Source organism: Schistocerca nitens, chromosome 1, assembly GCF_023898315.1.
Source record: "Schistocerca nitens isolate TAMUIC-IGC-003100 chromosome 1, iqSchNite1.1, whole genome shotgun sequence".
Lineage (NCBI taxonomy): Eukaryota > Metazoa > Arthropoda > Insecta > Orthoptera > Acrididae > Schistocerca > Schistocerca nitens.
This window is the reverse complement of record NC_064614.1, coordinates 586,030,677-586,041,291: the sequence shown is the minus strand read 5'-3', so window position 1 is coordinate 586,041,291 and position 10,615 is coordinate 586,030,677. Positions and strand designations below refer to the sequence as shown.

The following is a 10,615-nucleotide window of genomic DNA, read 5'->3' as shown; positions in this document are numbered from 1 at the left end:
CCTAGAACCGCACCGCCACACCGGCCGGCTACCGACAGAATACCCGATGTCAAAGAGATGACAACGAATAACAGAGAATGTCCAAGAGATTACATTACTAGTTTTCTGAAATAATAGAAGGCATGAAATTAAATATGTTTCTTAACGCGCCTTTTTCAGTTTTCTCTGAAATGTTGGAAACTGTACATGGTAGTAAGTGCAGAAAGGACTTCATTGTTGCAAAACGAGTTCGAAATTTAAAGCATGATCTTAGCAAGGGCACATTTCACAGGTGTGACATTAACTCCTTTCGTTCCATGCAATTATTATAATTAAATACAATGAAAAACGCAAATATATTTATGAATGTTATTTAAATGTTATCTACCGCAATCTGATTGAAAATGTATGTGGAAATCAGAAATGTGAATCAGACAACTTGCTCAGGAAAAAATAATTCGTACTGGAGACTGCAAATTTAACTTTCGGTGTCAGTCTTGTGAATAGGAAGCCAGTCATTCGCCCCTTTCGTAGGAAAACAATTTTACGTATTTTACTACCAGAAACTACGTACAAGAATTTCATAGAAGATTTTCTGAAACCAATAGTAACAAACTAACTTGAACAGTTCATTGTTTCCGTCGTAAGAAAACTGAAGCAAAAGCATCCAGGCTCGTAGTGATGAGCACTGGTTTTTGCATAGAAAACGAAACATTTGCAGGCATTGTGTTACTGACAACTAATGTTTACATTCTTGCTCTCTACATCAGGAAATTGGGAACAGCTACTCTGATAGGCCTGTACATAAGTTTTCTACTCTGTGTCGGAAAACTTCGCTCGATTTCTCAGGGAACATACTCTTTCTAAATATATTGCTATGACAAGTCACAGTCTGTATAATTTCCTCAAATCTTCACGTGTTTTGTATTACCAACAATTTCGGCATGCCATCATTTTCGCGCTCTTTTAACACAAAACATTTTGAGTCCTTTTAACCCAGTCTCTTTCTTCTTCTGGTGGAGGCTTCAGATTCAGCATCTCCCTCTCACTGTCACTGTCTATGTTTCTCTCTCTGACCGCCTCATTTTTCTCCCATTGATTTAGAATATATCCCGCTGCCACTGTCTCCTCCGTAACGTACACTGACGCTTTTCGTTTTTCTTTGCCACTGCCATTGTCTCCACCATACCTCAGCAGGGCGGGATGTCGGGGAGATGTCCAATTTATCTTTTCCACTATACCCGTAGGCTTAAAATTTCGGACTAAAAAGGACGCTCCCCTATAAAAAACTGAACTCCTCCCCAACAGGCCGTGAAGGCCGAACGATACCGACCAGCCGCCGTGTCATACTCAGCCCACAGGCGTCACCTTTCCTAAACTTTCTCTCGCTTACGTGTTTAACGTCAAACGTTTAACCCTTAACCACGTTTGTAAAGTGCCTGTAAACAGGCGTTTGAAGATGAATTAAAAACATGGGAGGCCGTATCTTGAAAGAATTGGGCGTTTACTGGTATATATGTATATACTGAAGTAAGAAATGCTTAATACCTTTCGGACGTTCATTATCGCTTCCAGGTAGCCACGTATAACTTCAATTTCTCTATGTTTCGTTAGTGGAATTATTTGTGAGAATATAAAGTGCATGAAATTCCGATTGTTTAAAAAAAATAACATTTGGTTAACTTTATTCATTACGGTTGTGTTTAAACACCACATTTGTATATAAAATTAGTTATAAATGCTGATACGTGCAGCCAGGCGCTTAATGAAAAACTTTTTTTCCTGCAACTGAAACTTCAGAGATTTACCTAGTCATTTTAAAACTTAATGCTGGGTGCTGGAGATTGTTTCACTGTGGCAGAAGACAGAAAAAGGTTTTATCTAGTGTAGTGGTTATTCTGGAAGCTGTATAAAACTTTGGACTTTTTATTTACTGCGGAAATATAGGAGGCATCGAGCTCAAATCGTACTGACAGCTTCCGTTACAGTTGTGTTTTAATGGCAAGGTTAGGCACTGTGCTCTATAATGAGAACGTAATTAATGCTAGTTGTGTTATTGTTTTAAAATATTCCAGCTTCATAGAACTGTTGAGCTGCGATGCGTATCTAACATTGCACAGTTCTTTTGCTTTCGTATGTAAAAAAATTCATTTTTTATGTAAAACAAGATAAATGTTTAAGATATTACTACACATAACAAATTCATACAAGTTCATTTAAGACAATATTTGCTGTTCCTTTTTATACTATGTTTAAGGCTATACGGCCTCGTTCAGGGGGCGTAGCTCAGATGGTAGAGCGCTCGCTTAGCATGCGAGAGGTACCGGGATCGATACCCGGCGCCTCCAAAATATTTTTAAAACTTATTCCCTCTTCAATTCACATGTAAAATTGTATGTGGTTATTTCCTGAAACGCAAGTAGTCGTTACTGTTCGTGAGGTTTCATCCTGTTATCATCTACAGCACTGTGTAATGAAATAGTTTTGTCATAGAATGTCAACAGAAAATACATAATTGCAATAAAATATTATCACAGTAACTAAGGAGTAGAATTTTAAATAATGAGACAAATGAAGACATCGAACAGGTTTCCTATGTGGTTGCAACAGAAAATGTATATGTAACAGTTAATATCAGCTCCAACCTGAGACATGAATAGGATCTAAAAAGGCTGAAACGAACTCTAAAGGCAGCTAAAAAGGACTAAGAGAAAAAGTGCAGACTACAGAGCACTTTTACAGAAAAACATTATTTTCGAATACATTTTCTCAATTAATACTATGGAAAATTAATAATGTGAATTTGCCAATTTTTAGAAAAGACTTAAAATACAGGGTGTTTCAAAAAGGACTTAACAACTTTAAAAATTCATATAAATTTATTGAAAGAAGATATAGAGCTAGGTTTACTGTTAGTTTCTAGGAAAACACATCAAGTTTTCTTTTTTACCTAAGCTGAAGATGTTGCATGTGGCTTCCGTTGGTTATCCTGCACACATCCTATCGGAGGTCAATTTCTTCCCAAACTCACTGTAGCATTGAAGGCGTAACTCGCTCAGTTTCGCCGTAAATTCTTATTGAGAATTTAGGTAGAGAAGCCGGCACAGGATATCCTTGATGAATGCCCATAAAAAAATCGAGTGGTGTCAGGTCTGGGGAACGAGAGGGGCCATGCAATTTGCACATCATGGCCAATACATTGACCTGGAAAGTGGTCACTGAGAAAATCCTGGATGTCAGCTGGGTAGTGGGGTAACGTACCCAGGTACACTATCCAATTGATGGTTCCCTCACGGAGAAAAAAGGGCCGTACATTTTGTTCTTGCTCAATGCTCAAAAAACGTTCACTTTAGGGCTGTCAAGAAACAGGTTGCAATGTTTGATGTGGATTTTCACTGCCCCAAATCCTACAATTATGTTTGTTAACCTTGCCACTTAAGTGAAAAGTCAGCACCTCAGGAAAGATGATTTTGTCCAAAAAATGTTCATCCTCATGTAATCGATTTAACATATCTGCACAGAAGTTCTTGAGAGCAATTTTATCTGTGTCTTTTATTGTTTGTACGATCGTCAAACTGTAGGGTTTCAAATGTATCTCAACACACGCCAAACAGTCGTATGTGGGATTTGCAGTTCACGAGGTGCACGCCAGGTTGATTTTGTAGGGCTGTTGACAGAACGTTGTCTTACTTACTCAATGACGTCGTCAGATGTACTTGGACGACCTGATAATGTGCCATGTTTTACTGAGCACCCTGTTTCTACTAAACATTTATGCCACTCATAAACTGTAGGCCTACTAGGAGAATATTTAGCGTTATTAGTACGCAAATTACGCTGAACTGTTGTCGCTGACTTCGATTCTTCAAACCAAAACACACAGCTAGCACGCTCGGGTCGACTGAAAGCAGCCATCTTTAGCGCAACTGCCGCTAGCGCTCCTTACGGTGAGATTCGGCACTAGCAAATTACGCGAGACAAAACTTGATGTATTTCCCTACAAAACGACACTACAATCGCCTCTATAGGTACTATGAATTAATTTATACGAATTTTCAAAGTTGTGAACTCCTTTTTGAAACAGCCTGTTTAACTGCACTGGGATCAAGGAAAGTCGCTTTTCTTTTTCACTCGATAATGTGTAAACACGTTGCTGCATTGGTGGCACTTGAATCCACCTATTTTTGTAGTTTGGAACTAATAGCAAATGTAGCCCATACTAAAATTATTACTATGTATGAAACACTGTCACTTCGAGAAAGCGTCCACACACTGCTGCATTGGGACCAACCAAGCCACCTTTCACTCATGTGCTGTCTGACAATAGAGAGGTATACTAAAGCAACACATCCGTGACAATTGAGTCTATTTCTTTTTGTAGCAATGAAACAAAGTGTTGTGGTGTGTTGCATTACGTAGTTCGCTTTAAATGAAATTTTTGATATGCCTAAACGGAAATCGTCAAAAATTGTTTTTTCCAACATTTGTTTGGGATAAACACCAGTTTCATAACTGGTGGTCGAACCTGCCAAGAACAAGTGAATAAAACACATACTACTTTTGTCATTATTTTATCTTCCAGTCTACTTGCTAGTCCGCTTCCTTCGGATTTTCAAATCGTGTTTTAAAATTAGTTTGCTACTATGCGTATGCGATTCAGTTGAAGTTGACATTTTACATGTTCACGTCCTCATATTTAATTACTGTTCTTAATGTTCTTCTGTTTTAATTTTGCTGAAGCATTTCCTTCAACACAAGGATTTCGCGGCACGCATTACGAGCGTCACTAGGAAGAACAAACGCCAGCTCCAACAATTAATATCCTCTATGACAAGCACTGCAGTGGACAACTTTAATGTAGATCTGTGTGAGACCTTAGTGTCGGCTAATGTTCCATGGAACGTGCTAAAGAACTCTACTTGTAAGGGCTTCCTGGAGAGTATCAGCTGTCGCCGTTTACCCAGATGAGTCGTCATTGCGCAAAAATTATTTGAAGCAGGTGTATGGAACAGGCTACTGCCGATATTAAAACAGACATTGGTGACCACTACATTTGTCTTTCAGTCGACGAGACCATTGAGAGTTTTGGCAGATTTTCAGCTAATGATGTGTGAGAAAATTAGATTCCGCAGCACCAGGAAAACCCCATCTACTCCTATGCAGAAAATTGGAAAAGATGATTTACAGTACTATAGCATGCATCCTCTGGCCAGGAGAAGACAGGGGTCAGAAATTTTTGCTGTTGGTGACAGACTGCGCTGCCTTTACTACTAACCCAGTATGATCCATTGGACGTGCCTTGCCCATGGCATACACTGTCTAGAAGAGGAAGTTTAAATAATTTTCCTGAGGTTAACATTAATATCTCCTCTGTTCAGAAAATTTTCTCAAAACTCCTACCTGCATTCAATCCTTTAAGGAAATAGCTCCACCTGAACCTGTGGTTACATGTTGGTGCATCTTGCTCTTGCCGGCTTTATATTACGCCGAACAAAGCCATGGCAATGCTTAAGAATAACAGGAATGTTGCATTTTGAAAAGCTGATTTCCAACACCTACCCATTGCACTTCAACACCTAGAGTCCACTGAAAGACGCTGTAGATGTACTCTATAAGGTGCAGATGTATCTAGTGGAAATACCCGATTCAGTGGCTACAGCATGCGTCACTAAATTACACAATTTCCTCTGAGGAGTCACAGATGTGAAGGTAAATAGAAGGTGTCCGCCACTATTCATGGTTACAAGTTCGAAGATGGCTAGTATTTGGGGCCACGAGCAACTGCGTCTATGAAATATGCACCATTGACCTCTTGTGCTGTAGAGAGATATTTTTTCAGAATACAATAATGTATTGTGCTGTAGAGAGATATTTTTCAGACTACAAAAATGTACTGAAAGACAACAGAGAAAGTATCAATTTACTACAAAACTTAGATGTGGTAGAAAATGTATTGAAATACCGAAATGTGATATAAAATTTCTTGTTAGTTATAGCATTAGGCCACAGATTGTGGCCATACATAGGTACATATCTAAGGTGTGTGTTTTTATGAGTGAAATATGAAAAGAACTTCTCACTGAAAGCCTTTTTATTAAAATATTATGAAAAGATAAAATAATTATAGTACAGATAAATTTCTCGAGAGTTTATGCATTTTTGAGGTGCCCATATAAGGAATGGTTAACCGTTTACTGTCCACAAAGAACCACAACAACTATGTCAAAATCGTAATAAAATTTTCTATGTTTATATTAGCGTTCATTACATTTTCATTAAAAGACTCCAGAAAGGCTAAAATAGTTTGTTTAAACCTAAAACGGACTATTCCAAGAAAAAAGGAATAAATCCATTTTGCAAAAACCTATAAATCTGGGTCCTAGTCTTGACCATTAAATTCGCTGGCCATAAAAAAATTTCCAATTCCCCTACGGACTGGGAACGAAGACTTATAGCACAATGAAGCCAATGAATATTTCAATGTGTGAGCTGAAGTAGCTATTATGAAATATTAGTAGAATGATACCATATGACCTATTTTACAGAATAACAGAGTGATTGTGTCCACAGTTTGGCGTACTTCAATTCCTCAAGGCCTAATATTAGTTATATTTATCTATATAATTTATCTATAGAATCATAAATCGTCTCTTTGGACGAACAAAAGTAATTGCAGCTATTTTTTTAGTGTTGGTCAATTAATTTCGGAAGAAAAGCAGTCTTGCTTGCAGGAGAAAGAATACTTTTATTAACATTAAATGGGAAAACACTTCGTAATGTTCCGCAAAATTATATTTATTTGGACATGGAGTTTCTCAGGCCATCTTCAGGTGACAACTGAATGTCGCAAACACAAATAAACATGATGTGACGCTTACACAGATATTATTTGTACAGAAGATACAACATTGAAAGTGTGTTTACATGACAAACATTTCATTTTTTCGTCACGTACAAATAACTATGTTAAGTAAAAAAGGGTTAAACAAAATTTTTATGTGGTTCTGCATGCTACTGATAATAATTTATAATTTTAATCTAATATTTGCAACGAATACTTAATTTAACAAAGAAGTACCTATAAATTGTGTCTGGTCAATTAATGCTAAGCTGACATACTGTTGATTTTCAGGATCTTCAGTAGAGTCGTCTTTGTGTGTTCCTTGGCAGAATTTATAACTTCACATTCTACAGCATATGAATGTTTTTTTTTTTTTTTTACTGAAAGATGATCAGCCAAGGTTAAATATTTCCTCCTTAATCTCCAGTTCTCATGTTCACTTAGCCTAATTGCCATGGCTCTGCCTGACTGACAAATATACACTTTTTCATAATGCTTGCAAATAATTTTATATACACGACTCTGTGCCAAGGGTTGCAATTTGTCTTTAATAGTGAACCAAAATTTTGACACATCATTGATATTGGAAAATGAAGGACTGTAATTGCGAGATTTTAACTTTTGTGCAAGGCTGTTTGAAATGTTTACAATATACGGAATTTTGCACTGGGATTGGTAATTACTGAGTGACTGCTGTTTGCCAGCGTAGAGAAGTGGTGTAATTTCACACATTTTCTTTTTTCATAGTATATTATCGATCAGGACAGAGCTGTAGCCATTGCTGGAAGCAATTTGTTTTATGGTTTGCATTTACGTCTGAAAGGCTGATTCAGATAATGGAACAGATATGAGGCAAAGCACCATTGAATGGAAAGCTGCAGCACTAAACAATAACTCATTCCAATCAGACTTACAAATTCGAATGCAAAATATGTAATGTTCATGGTGCTCGTTGACTAGATAACCTTCGCCTACATGGACATGTGTGCACATCCTTAACATTGCTTCAAACATAATGTGAGAAACTGATACAATTACCAAATTTTCTTAAGAACTTTGCTTTTAAAAAAGAAGCCTAAATCTGTAATTAAGTAATGAAATTAATCTGCATGTACCACTTAACTCAAATATCTGCTATTTACCAATGCTGTGCTTCTTTGCTGGTCAAGAAGTTGCCACATGTGCTAATGTGGATTAAGTATTAAATAAACCTAGACTAGTGTTACCAATAAGATGATTAAAATAAAGTTATAAGGATGGTAAAGCTACATGTAATGTGATAATCCACTACGTTTATAAGGTACAACATTTATCTTGTGTCCAGGTATTATAGTGTGTAGCATATAAGAACAGTTCTTTCTCAGCAATATAAATATTGTTAAAAGTTTTATAAAACTGGTTATGCAAGCATGTATTTTAGCCTGTAATCCATATTAATACGAGCAGTAGTCGTTTGACCACCAAAGAATGGCAGCATGCTTGCCCTAAATAGCAAATATTTAGTAAAGTGCTATAAATGATTTAAATAATGAAAACTGTACCTGTTACTTATTTTTTGCCACTTAGCACAATGCGTTTCGAGAATTTATTCTCATTTTCAAGCGCATTTATGCATTTGTTCACATGAATATGTTTGGTGATGTTTGCATGTGTGCTTTTCTGCCTCTCTTGCATCTTTTCGAAGTTACGGTGCAGTCGGAAAATCGGACAAAATTATTTTTAGGCTGAATATAAAAAATAGCATTAACTTTCTAGACTTCTGCAATGAGAACAAAAGCAACAGACAAAATTTCAAGATACATAGAAAAAACACAGTCCCTGCCATGTCATTTCATCTAAATGTACACGAGCAAGCTGCATACAAAACGATGATACACAGAGCAAAAAAATCCCAATGAACAAAGAAGGCAGGGAGAAAGAATTAGACATCATTAAGCAAATTTCAGCAACTAATGACTTCTCGAGCTCACTGATAGACAGTATTCAGAGACAAATAACAAAAAAGAAAGAAATTTCTTACTCTTTAGAAGGAACCAACAATTCAATCAAATGTGCATAGCTAACATACCTTATGTTGCTAACATTTCTCAGAAAATAGCAATTCTCTTTAGGTCGCATAAAGTGAAAGTAGCTTTCTCCACAAATAACAAACTACAACAGAAAGTAGTCCACAACTTAAACAATATAAAAGATAAATTCTCAAACTCACGAATATACAAAATAATGTGTAAAAAACATATTCAACCTACTACATAGGAAAAACTGGTAGGAATTTTCAAATTATATTCACTGAACACGCAAATGTTATACACACAACCAATTTACAATATCAGCAATAGCAACACACATAAAAACAATTGACACACGTTAGAAAACATAGGAGAAGATCGTAAGATAGTCCACCACTACCAAAAAATCTCATACAATGGATTTAACGAAGGACCTTGAAATTTTTGTACACCAAAAAAAGCAAGGGGAAAAAATTCTTGGTGACAAACTAGATGGTGAATTAGTTAATTTCTTCAAATGTTTCTCCTGCATATGATAGCTGTGACAATTTGCATAAACAAGTACATTTCCACATTAGAAAAAAAAAGTCTAATCGATGATTCAATTACTAATGTAACCCAAAGCTCTGTGACCAACTCTGACTGAGTACAAACTCTTTCTGAAGCCCCATAGCGTCATAATATCTTTGAAGCATGTTTTGTAAAACAGACAGTGTAAGTGATGATTTGCGTATGTGTGATATTCTGTATAATGGAGGAGGCACAACACCTGTAAGTAAACAAATAAAAATACCATTTATAACATTAGCTTTTAAAAAACTCAAAAATTCATTTTGTTCAATTTTCCGATTGCAGTCTAGCTTCGAAAAGACGTAAGAGTGGCAGAAAAACGTCACCAAACATATTCATGTACACAAATCCACTTGAAAATGAGTATAAACTCTCAACGTGTTGTGCTAAGCAGCAGAAAAAAAAAATAAATGGAGCAGTTTTCATTATTTAAATCATGAATAATGCAGTTTTAGGATTTTTCAAAACATCTAATGTAGTGAACGATATAAAGTGTTATACATGCATTAATTTTACTTACTAAAAGTAAAGTTTTTACAAAAGCATCCATAATTGTATTAATTTCTCATAATATGTTTCAAGAAATGTTGAGGACGGAATCATGCACACCACCTAGGGGATAGTTATCTAGTCAGCTGACAGCAACTTGTAAGTCTGATTAGAACGAGTTATTGCTTAGTGTATAGATTGTACTACATGGTTTCAAAAAATGCAAGTGTGGTTCTAAGTCAGTACAGGTTTTACAGCTGACCCTGGTGCGTTAAAGGTAAGGTTTGCAGCTTGCATCAATTTTTTGTGGTTTTCACACAACTGTAGCTCTCAGTAGCTGAATCATACCGTTCTTTGCCCTGTAGGTACACGCAACGGTGCCATCAGATGTGACAAATACAAATGTAGCAGTATATTAAAGTTCTCTCGTACCTCTTTTAATTTCCAGTATAGCTCTGCAGGATAGGAAAATAGCTTCACAAAAACAATTTTCTTTGTCTTATAGACTCTCTTTTGATGATGCCCCAGAAGGGCGTAATACATCGATAAAAGTTGTATTTCCTCCGCAATCGAGATTTTTATTCTTTTGAAATACTAACTATAGTTGCTCTACCAGATATGGAATGAAGTGGAAAGATTTGTATATTATTTTAATATGCTTTTTCACCCTGTGTTAAGTGTGGTACACTGTAAGTAATCCATTACTGACCAAACGCTTTTACCATTC

The 10,615-nt window shown here is 36.3% G+C and overlaps 1 non-coding gene across 1 annotated transcript; it reads left to right on the top strand.

Annotated features, from left to right (window-relative positions):
* Window positions 1-2,254: 2,254 nt before the first annotated feature.
* Window positions 2,255-2,327, top strand: Trnaa-agc (transfer RNA alanine (anticodon AGC)). The gene has a single exon. It is a non-coding gene; the product is annotated as a tRNA-Ala (tRNA).
* Window positions 2,328-10,615: the final 8,288 nt, after the last annotated feature.